Genomic DNA, 12,683 nt, shown 5'->3' with positions numbered 1-12,683 from the left:
GTGTGAATAGCGTCCGACATGACAGGAAGCTGCGCCATTTGACGTTTTTGGCTGGAATTGAGATCTGTCACGTTTGGAAAGCCCCTGATGTACCAAAACAGTGGAAACCCCCCACAAATGACACCATTTTGGAAACTAGACCACCTAAGGAACTTATCTAGATGTGTGGTGAGCACTTTGACCCCTCCAGTGCTTCACAGAAGTTTATAACGCCCGGGCGTGAAAATAAAAAATTCGTATTTTTTCCACAAACATGATTTTTAGTCACCAATTTTTTTATTTTCCCAAGGGTACCAGGAGAAATTGGACCCCAAAAGTTGTTGTCCAATTTGTCCTTACTACGTTGATACCCCATATGTGGGAGAAAACTACTGTATGGGCACATGTCGGGGCTCGGAAGGGAAGTACTGACGTTTTGGAATGCAGACTTTGATGGAATGGTCTGTGGGTGTCATGTTGCCTTTGGAGAGCCCCTAGTGTACCTAAACAGTGGAAACCCCCCACAAATGACACCATTTTGGAAACTAGACCCCCTAAGGAACTTATCTAGATGTGTGGAAAGCACTTTGAACCCCCAAGGGCTTCACAGAAGTTTATAATGCCCGGGCATGAAAATAAAAAAATCATATTTTTTCCACAAACATGATCAATTAATCCCCAATTTTTTTATTTTCCCAAGGGTAACAGGAGAAATTGGACCCCAAAAGTTGTTGTCCAATTTGTCCTGAGTACATTGGTACCCCATATGTGGGAGAAAACTATTGTATGGGCACACGTCGGGGCTCGGAAGGGAAGTAGTGACGTTTTGGAATGCAGACTTTGATGGAATGGTCTGCGGGTGTCATGTGCGTTTGGAGAGCCCCTGATCTACCTAAACTATTGAAACTCCCCACAAGTGACCACATTTTAGACACTAGACCCCCACGGAACTTATCTAGATGTGTGGTGAGCACTTTGAACCCCCAAGTGCTTCACAGAAGTTTATAACGCCCGGGCGTGAAAATGAAAAAAACATTTTTTCCACAAAAATGATATTTTTGCCCCCAATTTTTTATTTTCCTAACGGTAACAGGAGAAATTGGACCCCAAAAGTTGTTTTGCAATTTGTCCTGAGTAGGCTGATACCCTACATGTAGGGGTAAAACACTGTTTGGGCGCATGGCAGAGCTTGGAATGAAAGGAGCACCATTTGACTTTTTCAACCAAGAATTGGCTAGAATTGAGACGCCATGTTGCAGTTGGAGAGCACCTGATGTGCCCAAACAGTGGAAACCCCTAATTCTAACTCCAACCCTAACACCAACACACCCCTAACCCTAATCTCAGCCCTAACCCTAGCCCTAACCCTAGCCCTAGCCCTAATGGAAAAATGGAAATAAATACATTTTCTTTTAATTTTATTATTTTTCCCTTACTAAGGGGGTGATAACGGGGGGTTTGATTTACTATTTATGGCGGTTTTTATTTTTGGCAGCTGTTATAGGCTAAAAGACGCTTTTTATTGTAAAAATAGTTTTTGCATCACCACATATGGAGAGCTATAATTTTTCCGTATTTTGACCCACCGAGTCATGTGAGGTCTTATTTTTTGCGGGATGAGTTGACATTTTTATTGGTACCATTTTCGGGCACGTGACTTTTTTATCGCTTTTTATTCCGATTTTTGGGACGCGTTTCATGAATTTCTTTTGGGGGGTGTGTTTACAGCATTCTGCGTGTGGCAAAATTGATAAAGCGGTTTTATTCTTCGGGTCAGTACGGTTACAGCGATACCTCATTTAGGTCTTTTTTTATACTTTGTCGGTTTTATATAAAAAATAATTATTTTTGCATCGCTTTATTCTGCGAGCTAGAACATTTTTATTTTTTTGCTGATGATGCTGTGTGGTGGCTCGTTTTTTGTGGGACAAGAAGACGTTTTCAGCGGAACCATGGATATTTATATGCGTCTTTTTGATCGCGCGTTATTGCACTTTTTGTTTGGCGGTATGATAATAAATCATTATATTTTGCTTCGTTTTTTATTTTTATTGTTTAAGGGGTTCGCTAAAGGGGTTAACTAATGGGACAGTTTTATAGGGCAGGTCGTTACGGACGCAGCGATACCTAATATGTGTACTTTTATTGTTTTGTTTTTTTTATTTCCAAAAAATGGATTTATTGGGGGAATTTTTTTTTTCTAATTTATTAGGCGATTTATTTAAAAAATTTTTAACACTTTTTTTTAACTTTATTGCATAGTCCCAGGTGGGACCTCACTGTCCTGCGACAGATCGCAGATCTGTCACATCACAGATCACTGTGAAAGATCAGCGATCTGTCACAGGCACTGCTGCAGACTTCCTCATGCCTGCGCTTTGCAGGCACTGAGGAAGCCGGCTCCCTGCAGGCCCCCAAAGGCCCTCGTCGCCATCTTGGATTCGGGGGCCTACAGGGAAGGAGCCCCCCGCGGCAGCACTGCACACTGCGCTGCCGTGGGGGGCTCAGGGAAGCATGGAGGGAGCCCACTCCCTGCCGATGCTTCCCTTTAACCCCCGGTACACCGCGATCATGCTTGATCGCGGTGTGCAAGGGGTTAACGTGTCGGGGCGGTCCGTGACCGCACCTGACACATTGTGCCGGGTGTCAGCTGTGATAATTAGCTGACACCCGGCCGCGATCAGCGGCGCTCACCACGTGGGCGCCGCTTATCGCTGAGACATACTATCCCCTCCATGGACATAGGGGCCCAGGTCCCATGGACGAGATAGTACATCTGATGTCAGGAAGGGGTTAAATCACAGAGATATGGCACACAAAAAACTTAATAAGTAACATTTCCTACATGATTACTTTAAATCAGCACAATTTTGGAACCAAATTTTTCCCCTTTCTTGCTTTAGGCTTATTTAGTTCTCCGGCTGTGTCGAGGCATCTAGAATCATCCTAGGTACTCTCCACGGCTACTGCTAGCTGTGTGGTAGGATCAGGGGTTTGCAATCCGCTTAGTTACCAACTGCTCTAGTTTTCTGTGGCTTAGCTTGGTCTTGCTTTCCTCCTCTGTGACCCAATCATAACAGAATCACCAGCCTAAACCGCAGATTCTAGGGTACTCAAAAGCAGGAGAGAATTGGAAAAAAAAAAAGTGTCAGAATTTTTATATATATATATATATATATATATATATATATATATATTCCTCTTTTTCTCTGGGGCCGTAAGAAGATTTTTTTTCCTTTAATGGAGATTAAGCAATTATCTGATCATGTTGAGCAGCTCGCTGCTGAAGTGCGGGGAATTTCCGCCTATCTCGCTCAATCACCTGCTGTTGAACCAAAAATCCCTACTCCTGATGTGTTTTCTGGGGATTGGTCTAAATTTTTGAATTTTAAGAATAATTGTAAACTATTTCTTGCCTTGAAGCCTAACTCATCATGGAGCTCTGTGCAGCAAGTTAAAATTGTCATCTCCTTGCTGCGCGGCGATCCCCAGGATTGGGCTTTTTCTCTTACACCTGGAAATCCAATCTGACTAATGTGGATGCATTTTTTCAAGCCTTGAGGTTGTTGGATGATGAACCTAATGCTATTGATCAAGCTGAGAAAACCCTATTGGCATTGAATCAAGGTCAGGATTCTGCAGAGATATACTGTCAAAAATTCTGAAAGTGGGAGGTCATTACTACATGGAATGACGGTGGCGTAGCAGCTCTCTTTCGGAAGGGTTTATCAGAAACCATAAAAGATGTTATGGTGGGATTTCATGTTCCTTCTGGTCTTGATGATTAGCCATTCAAGTTGATCGGCATTTACGTGAACGTAAAACTACACGAGAAGTGTTGCTGCCTTTTGAACAAACATCTGAACACATGCAATTTGATAGGGTTTTGTCTAGGGCGCAATGTCAGGAGTTTAGAAGGCGTAATAAGCTGTGTTTTTTCTGTGGAGACACCTCTCATACTATTTCTGTCTGCCCTAAACGAGAAAAGCATTTTCCTCACACATTTGCGGTGGGCAGTGTACAGCCTAAGTTCCTTTTGGTGATTACCCTGATCTGCTCCTTATCTACATTTTCCGCTAAGGATTTTGTGGATTCAGGAGCAGCTTTGAATCTGATGGATTTGGACTTTGCTAAACGTTGTGGTTTTCCCATGATACCCCTGCAGACTCCTATCCCTTTGAGGGGTATTGATGCTACTCCTTTGGCGGAGAATAAACCACAGTTTTGGACCCAGGTGATAATGCGGGTCACCCCGAACCACCAAGAAAATTGTAAATTTTTGGTGCTGCACAATTTCTATGATACTATTGTTCTGGGTTTTCCCTGGTTGCAAACTCAATTTCCTGTTTTGGATTGGAAATCTGTGTCTGTGGTGAGTTGGGGTTGTCAGTTTGTTCTTATTGACACTCCTGTTTTCTCCACCTCTCCCCAGTCTCATGATATTCCTGATTATTTGGCTGACTTTTCTGATGTATTTAGTGAGAGTAAGTCTGTGTCTTTGCCTCTTCATTGGAGTTATGACTGTGCATAACTCCTATGAAGAGGCAAAGACACAGACTTACTCTCACTAAATACATCAGAAAAGTCAGCCAAATAATCTGGTGCCCAGGTGTAAATTTCCCAAGGGTCGGCTTTTCAACTTATCGGTACCCGAACATGATGCTATGCGATCTTATATCAAGGAGTCATTGGAGAAGGGTAATATTAGACCATCCTCTTCACCCTTAGGTGCTTTTTTTTTTGTGACCAAGAAAGATGGTTCATTAAGGCCTTGTATTGACTATTGTTCCCTTAACAAAATCACTGTTAAATATCAGTACCCGTTACCCCTGATATCTTATTTATTTTTCAGAGTTAAAAGTGCCTGCTGGTTTACCAAGCTTGACCTCAGAGGGGGGTATAATCTTATTCGCATCAAGCACGGGGATGAATGGAAGACGGCGTTTAATACTCCGGAGAGACATTTTGAGTACCTGGTGATGCCTTTTGGGCTCACTAATGCCCCTTCTGTCTTCCAATCCTTTATGAACGATATTTTCAGGGACTTTGTGGATAAGTTTTTGATCATTTATCTGGATGATATTTTGATCTTTTCCAGTGATTGGGATTCTCATGTGGAACATATCCGGACTGTGTTCCGGATTTTGAAGGTATGATAAGGGATCGAAATGTCTCTTTGGTTTACAGAGGATTTCATTTTTGGGATTTATTTTATCTCCGTTGGCTCACAGTATTCTGTGTGGGCGGATGTGAGATACTGAGTAGTGACGCTGAGATCTCTGGGGATGTGAGGTCATGTGTCGATGAATCCAATAGGCTGTTGGATTTGGCACCAATTTCAAAGTGATTTAGTGATTGGCCAGATGCATCTGATATATGAAGCTGTTTATGTTTTCGGCCCATTGGTAGAGGGTTGCTGGGATACATGGGGACGCTAACCTTTGATTGGCTGCCACAGGAATGTGGGTTGATTTATTTTTGTTTATTTTTTTATATGTTGATATATTTGCACCATTTTTGTATTTGATTTTAATGGTGATATGCACATTGTATTGATTTTTATCTGTTTGTATATTTGTATGTTTTTTGTATATTTCATTGCTATTTATAATACTATAGGCGGTTCTTTAATGTTGATTGGCTATTGTGGTCTATATAAGACCGCCTTATTTGCTGCTTTGTATGCTTGAAAAAGACCATTTCATGGTCGAAACATCGCATTTTTTCATGGCTCAATAAACTTCTATATATTTTTTCACCTGGATTGTATGCTGCTCTTCTTCATTTTTCTCACATCACATTTGAAGTCATTGAGGGGTCTATATGATAGAAAATACCCAAAAGTGCCATCATTCTAAAAACTGCACCCATCAAGGGGCTCAAAACCACATTCATGAAGTTTATTAACTCTTCAGGTGCTTCACAGGAATTTTTTGAATGTTTAAAAAAATGAACATTTGACTTTTTTCACAAAAAAATTAATTCAGATGCAGTTTTTTTATTTTACCAAGAGTAACGGGAGAAATTCGACTGCAAAAGTTATTGTGTAATTTGTCCTGGATACGCTGATACTTGATATGTGGGGGGGACCACTGTCTCAGCGCATGGCAGAGCTCAGAAAGGAAGGAGCGCCTTTTGACTTTTTCAATGCAAAATTGGCTGGAATTGAGATCGGACGCCATGTCGCCAGGGTAACAGGACCCCAAATGTTATTTTGCAATTTGTCCTGAGTACACTGATACTCCACATGTGGGGGAAAACCACTATTTGGGTGCATGGCAGAGCTCGGAAGGGAAGCAGCGCCATTTGACTTTTTTGGCTGGAATTGAGATAGGATGCCATGTAGCATTTGCAAAGACCCTGATGTGCCTAAACAGTGGAAATCCCCCACAAATGGCACCATTTTGGAAACTAGACCCCCCAAGGAACTTATCCAGATGTGTGGTGAGAACTTTGAACCCCCAAGGGCTTCACAGAAGTTTATAACGTATAGCCGTAAAATTAAAAGATCATATTTTTTCCAAAAAATGATCGTTTCACCCCCAATTTTCATTTTCCCAAGAGTAACAGGACCCCAAACGTTATTGTGCAATTTGTTCTGAGTACCTTGATACCCTGCATGTGGGGATAAACCACTAGTTGGGCGCATGGCAGAGCTTAGAAGGGAAGCAACGCCATTTGATTTTGGCTGGATTTGAGATCAGATGCCATGTCGCGTTTGGAAAGACCCTGAAGTGCCTAAACAGTGGAAACCCCCCACAAATGACACTATTTTGGAAACTAAACCCCCCAAGGAACTTATCTAGATGTGTGATTGGAACTTTGAACCCCCAAGGGCTTCACAGAAGTTAATAGCGTACAGCCGTAAAATTAAAAAATCATATATTTTCCACAAAAATGATTTTTTTTCACCCCCAATTTTTATTTTCCCAAGGGTAACAGGACCCCAAACGTTATTGTGCAATTTGTTCTGAGTACCTTGATACCCTACAAGTGGGGGTAAACCACTATTTGGGCGCATGGCAGAGCTCTGAAGGGAAGCAGCGCCATTTGACTTTTTTGGCTGGAATTGAGATCGGACGCCACGTCGCGTTTGGAAAGCCCCTGATATGCCTAAACAGTGGAAACACCCCACAAAAGACACCATTTTGGAAACTAGACCCCCCAACCAACTTATCTAGATGTGTGGTGAGCACTTTGAACCCCCAAGTGCTTCACAAAAGTTTATAACACCCAGGCATGAAAATAAAAAATATTATATTTTTTCCACAAGCATGATCTTTTAGTCCCCAATTTTGTTATTTTCCCAAGGTTAACAGGAGAAATTGGACCCCAAGAGTTGTTGTCCAATTTGTCCTGAGTACCCTGATACCACATATGTGGGAGAAAACTACTGTATGGGCACACGTCGGGGCTCGGAAGGGAAGTAGTGACGTTTTGGAATGCAGACTTTAATGGAATGGTCTGCGGGTGTCATGTTGCCTTTAGAGAGCCCCTAATGTGCCTAAACTGTCAAAACCCCAACAAGTGACCCTGTTTTGGAAATTAGACACCTCAAGGAACTTATCTAGATGTGTGTTGAGCACTTTGAACCCCCAAGTGCTTCACAGAAGTATATAACGTATAGCCATAAAAATAAAAAAATCATATTTTTTTCCACAAAAATGATATTTTTGCCCCCAATTTTTTATTTTCCCAAGGGTAACAGGAGAATTTGGACCCAAAAGTTGTTGTGAAATTTGTCCTGAGTAGGTTGATACCCCATATGTGGGGGTAAACCACTGTTTGGGTGCATGGCATAGCTTGGAAGGCAAGGAGCACAATTTGACTTTTTCAACACAGAATTGGCTAGAATTGAGACGCCATGTTGCATTTGGAGAGCCCCTGATGTGCCTAAACAGTGGAAACCCCCCAATTCTAACTCCAACCCTAACCCCAACACACCCCTAACCCTAGCCCTAACCCTAGCCCAAACCCTAGCCCTAACCCTAACACTAATGGGAAAATGGAAATAAATACATTTTTTTAAATGTTATTGATATTCCATAACTTAGGCTGGTTTCACATTTGCGTTTTTTTTCGCGGTAATTTAGCGCTAAATAGCGCATGCGTTTTTTTTCCTATACTTTGCATGGGATGCGCTTATGTGCGCATACACATGCGTTTGTACGCGTTTTACCGCGCATGCGTTTTTTGCGGTATGCGCTCGGGCGCACAAAATGTGCGTCCGATTTGCCTCAAAAAAACGCATGCGCGCGCAATGCGTTTTTTTACAGCAAGACACCCATTATAAGTCTATGGTGAGCATATGTGCGCATTGGCATGCTTATGTATGCGTTTTTTTGCACATGCGTTTTTTTTTTTACCATTAGTTTAGACAATGGAATTTAGGGGTTTGGGTAAAGTTAGGGTTAGTTAAGGAGGTTTAGGGTTAGGGTCAGGGTTAGGGTTAGGGTTAGGGTTAGGGTCAGGGTTAGGGTTAAGTATGGTTTGGTTAAGGGTTAGGGTCAGGGTTAGGGTCAGGGTTAGGGTTAAGTATGGTTTGGTTAAGGGTTAGGGTTAGGGTCAGGGTTAGGGTTAGGGTTAGGGTTAGGGTCAGGGTTAGGGTCAGGGTTAGGGTTAAGTATGGTTTGGTTAAGGGTTAGGGTCAGGGTTAGGGTTAGGGTTAGGGTTAGGGTCAGGGTTAGGGTTAGGGTTAGGGTTAGGGTCAGGGTTAGGGTTAGGGTTAGGGTCAGGGTTAGGGTTAGGGTTAGGGTTAGGGTTAGGGTCAGGGTTAGGGTTAGGGTTAGGGTCAGGGTTAGGGTCAGGGTTAGGGTTAAGTATGGTTTGGTTAAGGGTTAGGGTTAAGTATGGTTTGGTTAAGGGTTAGGGTTAGGGTTAGGGTGAGGGTTAGGGTTAGGGTTAGGGTTAGGGTCAGGGTTAGGGTTAGTAAAGTCATGGTTTGGGTTAGTGTGAGGGGCCACCTAATGTTGGAAAAAAACGCAAACGCGGTAAAAACGCACTAAAAACGCATACAAATGCATAAAAATGCTGCGTTTTTTTCATGCATGCTCATAAAAATGCTTGAAAAAAACGCAGCAGTTGTATGCTTTTGTATGCGTTTTTCAATGCGTTTTTTTGCGGGAAAAACGCGCTGCAAAAAAAGCAAGTGTGAAACAGGCCTAAGGGGGTGATAAAGGGGGGATTGATTTACTATATGTGGCGGGTTTTTATGTTTGGCAGCTGTCATACGCTGAAAGACGCTTTTTATTGTAAAAATAGTTTTTGCTACACAACATTTTGAGAGCTATAATTTTTCCATATTTTGACCCACTGAGTCATATGAGGTCTTATTTTTTGCGGGATGAGTTGACGTTTTTATTGGTACCATTTTTGTGAACGTGAAATTTTTTGATCACTTTTTATTCTGATCTTTGGGATGCAGAATGAGCAAAAACCAGCATTTCATGAATTTCTTTTGGGGGGTGCGTTTACACCGTTCCACATGTGGTAAAATTGATAAAGTGGTTTTATATTTCGGGTCAGTACGATTACAGCGATACCTCATTTATGTCGTTTTCTATGTTTTGGCGCTTTTATGCAATGAAAACAATTTTATATAAAAAATAATTATTTTTGCATCACTTTATTCTGCGAGCTATAACTTTTTTATTTTTTTGCTAATGATGCTGTATGGCAGCTCGTTTTTTGCGGGATAAGATGACATTTTCAGCGGTATCATGATTATTTATATCTGTCTTTTAGATTGCGCGTTATTGTACTTTTTGTTCGGCGGTATGATGATAAAGCATTGTTTGTGCTTTGTTTTTACTGTTTAAGAGGTTCGCTAAAGGGGTTAACTAGTGGGACAGTTTATTTGGGCGCGTCGTTACGGACGCGGGATTTTTTATAAATTATTTTTACACATTTTTTTTTTACTTTATTTTATTGTCCCATCACTGTCTAGTGTCAGATCGCTGATCTGAAAGTTTGAACAAAGAAACAAGAAAAAGAAGCATAGAATGGAGCGCACTCACAGATAAATATCACTATGCAAAAAGACTTTTATTGTTCATACAATGCCAAGAAAACCAAGTGCATAATAAAAACAGTTAGAAAACACCAATGAAAACAATGTGGGCAAGTGGATGTGAGCATACATATACATGCAAAGTATACTTAATATAGCAATCACATATATTCAAATAGCACAAATTTGCACCAATGCTCTTTTTCTCCCAATGGATAATAAATAACAATAAATAGACACACCACAATTTCCACTAAATGGCGGCAGGCGGGGGTTTAATTTCATCACATGTAAGTTACTGCATTCCTGGTTCACTTATATTTTTTGTTTGTGCTAAATTTAGTTCTGTGAAACACTTTGTTCCGCCAATTAGCGGTCTAATTGTAAGTGGACAGGGTGATGTTAGTACATTCACTGTATGTGGATAAGGGCATATTTATGGGCTTATCATGAGAGCGTTCTTTGGGCACTAGCACCTTATTTCAATTGGAAACGGTGATGTTGGTATAATCTTTGTATGTGGATAAGGGCATTTTTGACAGCATAATAAAATAGCGTTTTCTGTGCACTGGCACCTTATTTTTTTATTTACTTATATGAAAAAAAGCTCTTTTATTCATTTTGCTATTTATATAGTTTTTTCATGCACTGCCACTTTACTGTGTAGTCATTACTATATTATTGGATCATTGGCACCTTAACTATTTAAATATTGCACTTTATTCATCTAATATTTGTCTTTCTTGCCCATAAAATTGATCCCTTTCTGATATAAATCTTTTGAATATAACCACTGTTATGAAATCTTTCCCTTTACCTGCTTGGTAAGCGGCATTATTTGTTTTATAATTTTGCAATTTTGCTGATTGAATAAAATTATTTATATATTTCAAAAAAAACTCTTGACCTTAATTTTTTCTGCCTAATTATGGCATTGATGGATGGTTTGTGTGTTATCTTATAACAATAAATGTATATTAAATTTCTGTATGTGATTTATTAGGTATCTCTTATCTCTTAAGAATATGAAAAAAAGACTAAGACCTGACTAATGAATAGCTTGCACTATAAATAATGAATTTGTATCAATTGTGCATGCATCCTCAAAAAAGACTTGTGCCTCATGCAGTTAAACAGGTGAAAAAAGCAATGCTAGTTCACATAATGGTAAAATACCCAGGGAAAGCCATGCAGATCTCAGATATCATCCCATGCATATGGGGAAAAAAAAAGGAGGGTGAGAACAGGTAAAATCACATAATAATTACCAAGGGAGACCACTCAGCCCAAAGATGCCCAGGGGAATCTGAAAGTTTGCACTGCACTCTGTCAGTTCAGCGATCTGACAGGTGCTGCAGCAGGCACTGAGGAAGCTGCCTCCCGAAGGCCCCCGTGGCCATATTGGATCCGGAGGCCTGCAGGGAGGGAGGCCCTCAGAACAGCGCGATCACTTTGCACTGTTCTGAGGGTCCAGGGAAGCACGCAGGGAGCCCCCTCCCTGCCCGATGCTTCCCTGATCCTCCGATACACTGTGATCATGTTTGATCACAGTTTGCCAGGAGTTAATATGCTGGGGGCAGTCCGTAACCGCCCCGACACATAATGCTGGGTGTCAGCTGTGATAATCAGCTGACACCCGGCCGCGATCAGCGGTGCTCCCCCCCAGGGGGCGCCGCTGATCGCTTAGATGTACTATTTCGTCCCCAGTCATACGGGCCTGGCTACCGTGAACAGGATAGTACATGTGATGTCAGAAAAGGGTTAAAAAGAGTGAAGATCACCTTGTTTGTAAAATTCAAAAATCTCACTATGAACTTAAGCAGTCGGCAAAAGCTTGGAACTCGAAAATGAAAAAAGTTTTGATGGATGAAGGATTTAAAAGATCTCAGGCTGATCCATGAAAAATGTAGCGAAGGAGTGGATGTATGTTCTCCTATATGTAGACGATGATGTCTCATCAAGATGAAAAACAAATTACAAAGCTAGGTGAAATTTTCAGCCAGCACTTTGAGACTAAGGACTTGGAAATGTGACATATTATTTGGGAATCTAAATCCAGAGAGAGGAAGATGGGAGTTTTCTTCTCAACCAAAGTTCAAAAATTTCCGCAATCTTAAACCAGTATGGAATATCAGAATCCAATGGTGCATCAACACCAATGGATCCATCCTACTTAAAGTTGGAAGAAGATCTTCTACCCAGCAATGAGATTTACAGACAAGCAGTGGGGGAACTTCTGTACACAGCAATAACAACTTGTCAGGATATCACAGCCACAGTCGGAATTCTCTGCTGACAGGTAAGCAAGTCATGCCAATGAGAATAGAATGCAATTAAGAGAATTCTTCAATATTTTAAAGAAACTGAAAGGCTAAATCTTAAGATATCTGCATCAGGAGATCTCACTCTCAAAGGCTATGTGGATGCAGACTGGGCTGGAGATTCAAGTGATTGGAAATCAACAAGTGGTTACTTGTTAAAGTTAGGTGAAAATTCTATTTCTTGGTCCAATAGAAAACAAGTGTCAGTCGCATTATCTTCTACAAAAGCAGAATATACTGTATGTCTGCTGCTTATGCAAGTCAAGAAATAATTTGTTGAAACAACTTTAGGAAGATTTCGGCCAGCCATTAGCTCAACCAACAGTTATCTATGAGGACAGCAAAGGATGCATTAAACTTGTCAGCAGTGAGAT

The sequence above is a fragment of the Dendrobates tinctorius genome, unplaced genomic scaffold, assembly GCF_039654945.1.
Source record: "Dendrobates tinctorius isolate UK_male_01 unplaced genomic scaffold, ASM3965494v1 ptg000036l, whole genome shotgun sequence".
NCBI lineage: Eukaryota > Metazoa > Chordata > Amphibia > Anura > Dendrobatidae > Dendrobates > Dendrobates tinctorius.
Note: the sequence above shows the minus strand (reverse complement) of the source record.